We start from the raw sequence: 7487 nt of genomic DNA, 5'->3' as shown, positions 1-7487 counted from the left end.
TCTACATCATGAAGGACTTTGCTAGTGTAATATATTGGCTTTTGAATCCGTCCTTTTCGAATGAGAACTGCGCTGATCACCACTGGAGAGACAGTGAGGTATAGCAGCAGCTCCTCATTAGGTTGAGGCTTCGTAAGCAACGGTGGAGAGCTAAGATATTGCTTTAACTCAAACATCTTTTGGTATTCAATAGTCCATTGGAAGTTTTTTGGCTGTCTGAGGATCTGAAAGAATGGGAGACATCTCTTGATCGATCTGAAGATGAAATGGTTGAGCGAAGCGATCCTGCCAGTGAGACGCTGCACCTCCCCAACTGTTCTCGATGGAGTCCTCTCAAGAATTGTCCAAATCTTCTTGGGATTCGCCTCGATGTCTCTTTGCGAGATCATGAATCCAAAAAATTTTTCAGTGATAACTCCAAAGGCACACTTTACTGGATTCAACCTCATCTGGAATTGGTGGAGGGTGTCGAAGGTCTCTTGGAGGTCAGCAATGTGGTCTGAGACTGCACGACTCTTAACTAGCATATCATCTACGTACGTCTCCATATTGCGATCAAGTTGATCTTCAAAGATCTTGTCCACCACCCGTTGATAGGTAGCCCTTGCATTTTTCAAGCCGAAGGGCATCATCCTGTAACAATAAAGTCCACGGTCAGTAATAAAGGCTGTTTTCTTTTCATCTTCAGACATCATCCGGATCTGATTATAGATGAAAAAGGTATCCATGAAACTGAGGAGCTCCTATCCAGAAGTAGCATCCACCATCTGGTCTGTCTGAAGCAACGGATAGCTATCTTTGGGGCTGATCTTATTCAGGTCGATGAAGTCGATGCACATGCACCGCTTTTCATTCATCTTTTTGATTAGGATATATTCGTCAGCCAATCCGGATACATTGCTTCTCTGATGAAGCCATCCTTGACTAGTTTGTCCACTTCCTTGGATATGGCCTTCTGGCCTTCTGGCCTTCTGGCATTCTGGAGTGAAGCTTCGCTTCTTTTACTTCACCGATCGGTAGGTTGGATCCACCTTCAGATGGTCCCATCATCTTCAGATCAATGTCGGGCATGTCTGCAGTCAATCAGGCAAAGAAATCTGTATTTTTCTACAAAAGAGCAGTTAGCTAGCCTTTTGTTACCTCATCTAGTTGTAAGCCAATCTTCACTGTTTGCTGGGGATTCTCTTTCCTCAGTGGAATCTCCAGGAGGTCCTCGGACGGTTGGGCTCGTTCCTCAGACAGATCATCTCGGGCATCTAACTCAATAGGAAGTTTAGGTTGGATCTCTATCTGGGATGGCTAGCTTTCTGCTTGAAGTTTGGCAGCAAAACACTATCAAGCCATAGTCTGGTCACTTCTGATTTGTCCTACTCCATTCAGGGTTGAAAACTTCACCATCAAGTGATAGCTCGACACTACGGCCTTTAGAGTCCACAATCTTGGACGGTCAAGGATTGCATTGTAAATTGAAGGGAGCTTAACCACCAAAAAATTGACTTGGTTTGTCGTCCATTTTAATGCAATACCCACTGTGACGGGCAGCCTAATCATTCCCTTCGGGATCACGAAATCTTCGGAGAAATCCTGAATCGGGGTATCAAATCTATCTAGCTGATTTGATGTAAAATCCATTTGGATGAAGACAGAGAAATATAAAATATCAATCGAGCTTCCTTTATCAATGAATACATGATGCATATTAAAGTCAGCAATATTCGCTGTTACAACCACGCATCATTGTGCGGGGCTAGCACACCCTCTGCATCCCGCTCAGTGAAGGTAATGGCATCTTCGTGCTCATTTTCGAGCCTCGGCCTCTTCGCTTTCAGAAGCTCCATCGGTCCAATCGATCCTCCAGTTATCATATGGATTTCACCTCGGATGAGTTGGTCTTCTACTACCGTCGGTCTTCCTGCTTCCTATCTCACTGGCTGTACTAGTACTGGCTATGGCCGAGGCAAATGGCTACTAAGGCAAAAGAGGTGGCTGCTGAGCTCTCGGAGGAGGTCGTCGTGGAGGCGCTTTCCTCCGAACAAAATGGTTCAGTCTCTTCTGCCTGATGAGCCTCTCAATTTCATCACAGAGTTGCATGCAGTTTTTAGTATCGTGATCGTGGTCGCGATCGTAGAGACAGTATTTATTTGGATCGTGGTGGTGCTCTAGCTTCGTCCGTATCATTGGAGGCTCGAGCAGCTCAGCTCGAATCTCCATCAACACCTGCCCCCTAGAAACATTCAAAGGCGTATAGTTAGTGTAACACCTAAGAGGAGAGGATCATCAATCCCCTCTCAAAGGGCTCCGAGATCGATGGCTTTGGCTCTCATTTTTCTGCCTTCATAACGGAGATCGGGAGCGTTGGCGAGTTCTCCCCTATGGCATTGGAGAGCACTCCTTGTTCCGACTTGCCATACCAAAATTGGTAGGGATTTCTTCTGCGAAAGCCTCCTCCGTGCGGGCATATTTCTCCGCACGAGCAAGCATGTCCGGAAGGTTCCGTGGATAAGTCTTAGTCAACAATTTTTTAAATCATTCTTCAGTAGGCCGCCTATCATCGCGGCTATCGCGGTCGATTGGTCCAAGTCGTAGACCTCCAGAGTCGCCGCATTGAAACGATTGACAAAAGCGCAGATTGACTCGCCCTTCCTCTGCTTGATGGTGTGAAGATAGTTAGACTGCTTCTACTATCGCCGGCTGCTAACAAAGTGACCAACAAGTGATCAGCATAGATCTTTGAAAGAATGGATTGAGGCCGGCTTCAAATTTGAATATCACCGTCGAGCGATCCTTTAAGAGTAACAGAGAATGTTCGACAGAGGATGGCATCTGCTACTCCTTGAAGGAGTATTACCGTCTTGAAGGTCTCCAAATGATCGACAGAGTCGGCGGTCCCATCGTAGACCTCAAACTAGGGCACTTTAAAATGCCGGGAGAGTAGCTCCTACATTATCTCCGACGCAAAAGGTGGCTTGCTGTTGAATCCATTATAGGGTTGCATCGAGAAAATATTATTGAGAGCATGGTCGATTTTTTCCTCGAGCACTTGAAACTGCTTCTCTATAGCAAGATCCTAAACGGTGCAGGCCTCGAAATGCTAAGGAGAGCAGCGATCGGGGGTTGAGTCATGCCCTAATTGCAGGCTAGGAGATTGCTGTCTGGCTGGTTGTTAGGCCTTTAGGCGGCTCTGGCGGGTCTGCCTCCTCTCTGGGCTGTAAAGAAGCATCCGCGATTGCTCTGGTTGTGGTGGTGGCTAGGAGGTCGGTTTTGGTAGAGATGCCACCGCAAGAGGTACGGATGGCACTACCGAAAGAACCGGTTGCATCGCTAGAGCGGGTGCGGAGCAGTCTGAGTAGGCTATGGCGCCGTCAGTGAAGGTGCCAGAATAGTCTGGACTATTTGAACAGCGACCGTCAAATTTTGAACCTGCTGAAAGAGCCGGTTGAACTGGTCTGCCATGACTAGTGCTGGCTGGGCTGGCGGAGGAGTCACCATCGTCGATGGCTGCGGTTGGCTGGCAGCCTGGCTCCCTGCTTGTCGAGGGGCGGCGACATTGGAAAGATGAGATGATATTCGTTTCGATGGCATGATGATGTGAAAAGTCGATCCTTCCTCTATCTGTTGCTGCTTGTTTCAGCTAGGTTGGAAGGCAGATGCCTGGTCCTTGCACAGGGAGTGCTGGAGTGACCTATAAAAGAAGTCCGAGCAGAAGGTTTTCGCTTCCGCAAGGATTCTTCGACGCTTAAGTCAGATTCAGAGAACAAAGAAAGCAGCAACGAGTTTTCTAAGAGAGATTGCTTAACTTATCTCGGTCTTCGAGATTTTTGTGATTTATAAAGAATGTCGTTGAGCAGTTGGTTGAACAGTTGTGAGATCGTGCAATCCCGAGATTACAGGGCCATTCAACATGCTATAGTAGGCGAGATATTTCAGCCCTTAATCATTCCTACGAAATCATGAGAGTTGGTTATGCTTGAGCCCATCCATTTGGAGTGGACAGCTGTAGTACGTGTCCGGGAGCTGATCGGCTGAGGTTATGGAAAGCTGGCCAAGACAAATAGCCCGTGCAATAGACTAGAGGTAAATGGCTCTGCTCTACATACCTCGGTTCTGCGCTTAGGCCGGTGACTGCATGGACAGCCCACTGATCTGAGGTATCAATGACAACATACCAGATCCGAAGCATTCAGGATACTATCGTAACAGTGTCCAACCTATATAACCAAGTCATCCCAATGGTTTCTAAAATTTGCGTGCCATATCTATTCTAGTGTGACTGTTGGGTTTGCATTATGTTTTTTGTTAATGTTGGATCATACAAATGCTCTCTTGTATCTTTAAATTGGATCTTTAATGGATCATTGAATGTTATATGATGCTGTGTTTACTTGCCCCAAATTTTCATTAATGAACAACTTCATTTGCTAATTTGCATTTTGTTTCTCTTTAGTTGGTTGTTAGGCACTGCTTTGATACACCTGTATGATTGTTTATGCAAAGCTATGATATATTGATTCTCGTTATGTTTATTAATATTCTCGTGTAACAACCTAATCAATTTTGAATCTTATACCCAAACGGCTCGTGGAAAGTCCCATAAGAAAGCTCAACAAGAGGAGAGCTCCCAATTGCAACTTTCTAAGGAACAAAAGAGGCAGAAAAAACTTCCCCTTGGTTTATCAATTGTCATTGCTAGCTGAAGCCATACATGGAGTTCATAAATGATGGCCACGAGAGATTGACGAAAGCCCATAAGGTGATGATAAAATAAGCTTAATTCCATATGCTTGGCATCCCAATAACAACACAGTAGAGGGTAGTGATAGACCAACTGGTTCATTATAGGAATGAGAGGAGGGGCTTTAGATTGGGAGGCCAAATACTGATCTTTTGTCCAAAAGATGTCACCCTTATTCTTGGACTACCCCTTGAGGGGGTGGCCATAGACATTAAGAAAACCATCCAAGCGTGTTGAGGACAACACACTTTCAAGACTCAATAGTGAGGATGGATGAATCGGAGGATAGAATAAAAGTGTTGTTAGATGATACTTCTTCCAATGGATATATGGTGTACTTTCCATCATCAAATTTAAGCACTGCTCCATGGATCTTCTCCTACATTGACTCCATATATAAGATTAGTCAGTATGTCCCGGCAAGAGCAGTCCATGAACACTTCATGGAATACACCCCTAGGACCGCAAAGTGAACAGAAGGGACAGGTAAAAAGGAGAGTTTGGGATATCTAAGTAACTATGTCACTGTCCTAATGGTCGGTAACATGTTCCATTATTACTTCATGAATGAATTTGATAAATTATTTTGCTTACTTTTCTTATTGTTCATATGGTTTTTAGTTTTGGCTTTTTGAACAGACTAACAGTAAAACCAGAAAATTATAGATTTCTCCCAAGAATCGTGAACTGGGAGAAGACGTAATTCATGAAATGGGTCCATTGTGATAGTTGTTGAAGGGTTTCAAGTAGGGAGATGTTAACTTGTGGCTTTAGCTTTGAATGTTTCTATTTTAACTAGAGAGGACTAACATTTTTATTACTGCTTTTTCGATTACTGAACCACTTCAAGTAACAGAGGATGAGGAGTTGCTCTTGAAGGTGGGACTTTCCAGTTGTCCTACCAAGAATGAGGAAAGGGCTGACAAGAGGACGAGGACAATGAGGAAAAGAAGGGCGACTGAGATGGCATGCAACAATGACACGGTATCTAATCCTATTACACATGATATAATTGTCCATCTCATTGCATTTAATTTATGTTTTGCTTCTCTGATTTCTTACTTTAGTTGGCTGATTATTCTTAGGTGAAGCTCCTCCATAAGTACAGACGTGCGGCCATGGAGGTAAGGGGAGGAGGGCCTTGAAGAATGCAAGGACTGAAGAGTTGAGAAAGATTGTCGCTGAGCAGCAGAAATTAATTAGTGAGCTACAGGAGGCACTGAAGGTGCCGACGAGCGAGCAGTTTATGGGGGAGAAGGCTAGCAAGGGGCCAAGTTTTGAGGAGGCTGATGTGCCACCCTAAGAGTTTGAGTGGAGGCAGCACAAGAGTATCTCATTTAGCAGTCAAGATAGATGAGCAAGCAAACATTTAATCTACTGAGAAACACGTGACGGAGAGGGTACTCAAAGGGCTTCTTAGCCTTGCAGAGTCCTTTCACTCTACTACCGTCAAGTTCTCCAGCTCCTCTCATCTGTTTTATCCTTACATGTCTTTCTTTTTTGTTGCCTTTTCTCAGGCTGAGAGGCTTGTGGTATTGAGGGATGGAAGAGGGCGAGGCATAGGCAGTGCATCCTATCCCGTCACAAATTATTCAGGCTTTTTTCGGATTTTATGGAACGGACTCCACTTAACTGTTAACAGATGCTTTATGTGCCTTGACATCTGTGCGGATCGAACGGTGATAGGGGCAACCCGATTGGGATGTAGCTACCCTAGAGTGTAGCCCAGTTCACCTTTATATATATATAGAGAGAGAGAGAGAGAGAGAGAGAGAGAGAGAGAGAGAGAGACGGGGTGGGGGTTGAAGAATTTAAAATCCTTGCAAAAGTTACCAATTAGTATGTTGAGAATAAATGGATATTGGTGCATGATTCGGTAATACAGAACATTTTAAACCAATTTGCAATGCTTCAGACTACAGAGACCTCCACGCATATTAGACCAATAAAAACTGAAAGTAAGCTAAAACGCAGCTATTCATGTTTTTAACTGAATTGTTATTTTGGGTTCACCTGCCTGTAACATTGTGAACGTTTTCTTTTCTGATGGCAAGAGGAACAATTTTACGGCTTACCCTCGTTGGTTGAGCGGGTAGTGCAGCGAACTCTGAATGTAAGCTGGAATGTCCGCTGATCAGTCAACCTGAACTTGAACAAAGAAATTACTAGAGCATTATTTTTGCTGCGGCTGAAATTTGTCCCGGGTCGGAGGTGTTGAAGCGGGATGACGTTCGGTGTGTCGGCAGCGATCAGACATGTAAGAAAAGTCTCCACTAGAGGTAGTTTCGATGGAGATCTTCTGACGTTCAAATCAGATGCTCCGCAGTAGGTGAAAAAAAATGAACGTTTACGAGAAGGAGAGTGTATCTGAAAGGTCCCTGTTTATCTTTTTATATAAGTGAAATAGGAGCTTTAAGAAGAAGAGGAGGCCGTAAAAGATTTTTTTATCCTTAATTATATCTCTGAGCGGTGTCGTGCTTGGTCTTTTGATTTTTTATAGTATTATTGTTTCATAGCACGTGGGGGGGCATCGTAGTCAAAGGCAAGAGCCATCTGACAGGGCTCTGAGAGCGGCGTAGGCTTCTTAGAGATGATGTGATTTGATGTGATCCCACAGGGATAGCATGGCGGCCATGCTTGAGGTTCACCTACTCGATCGATGCCCATGCCCTGGGATCCCAACTCACAAGCAGGGACCAAGTCGGTGGGAGGATGAGAATCTAGAGTCGAGACTGGGTTCGACACGGGTCGGAGG

General features: G+C 44.8%; 1 long non-coding RNA gene across 6 annotated transcripts in view; it reads left to right on the top strand.

Annotated features, from left to right (window-relative positions):
- Positions 1-6371, top strand: part of LOC114914296 (uncharacterized) — a 17980-nt gene extending 11609 nt beyond the window's left edge. For 3 of the 6 annotated variants that reach the window (XR_012142116.1, XR_012142119.1, XR_012142115.1), the window contains exons 2-3: positions 5589-5716; positions 5818-6371. This is a non-coding gene — a long non-coding RNA (uncharacterized lncRNA). Of the gene's footprint in view, positions 1-6; positions 5717-5817 lie in introns of those variants that run through there. The other 3 variants (XR_012142117.1, XR_012142118.1, XR_012142114.1) reach the window with 2 other exon arrangements.
- Positions 6372-7487: the final 1116 nt, after the last annotated feature.

This window comes from Elaeis guineensis, chromosome 6 (assembly GCF_000442705.2).
Source record: "Elaeis guineensis isolate ETL-2024a chromosome 6, EG11, whole genome shotgun sequence".
Taxonomy (NCBI): domain Eukaryota; kingdom Viridiplantae; phylum Streptophyta; class Magnoliopsida; order Arecales; family Arecaceae; genus Elaeis; species Elaeis guineensis.
Note: the sequence above shows the minus strand (reverse complement) of the source record. Positions and strands in the feature narration are given on the sequence as shown.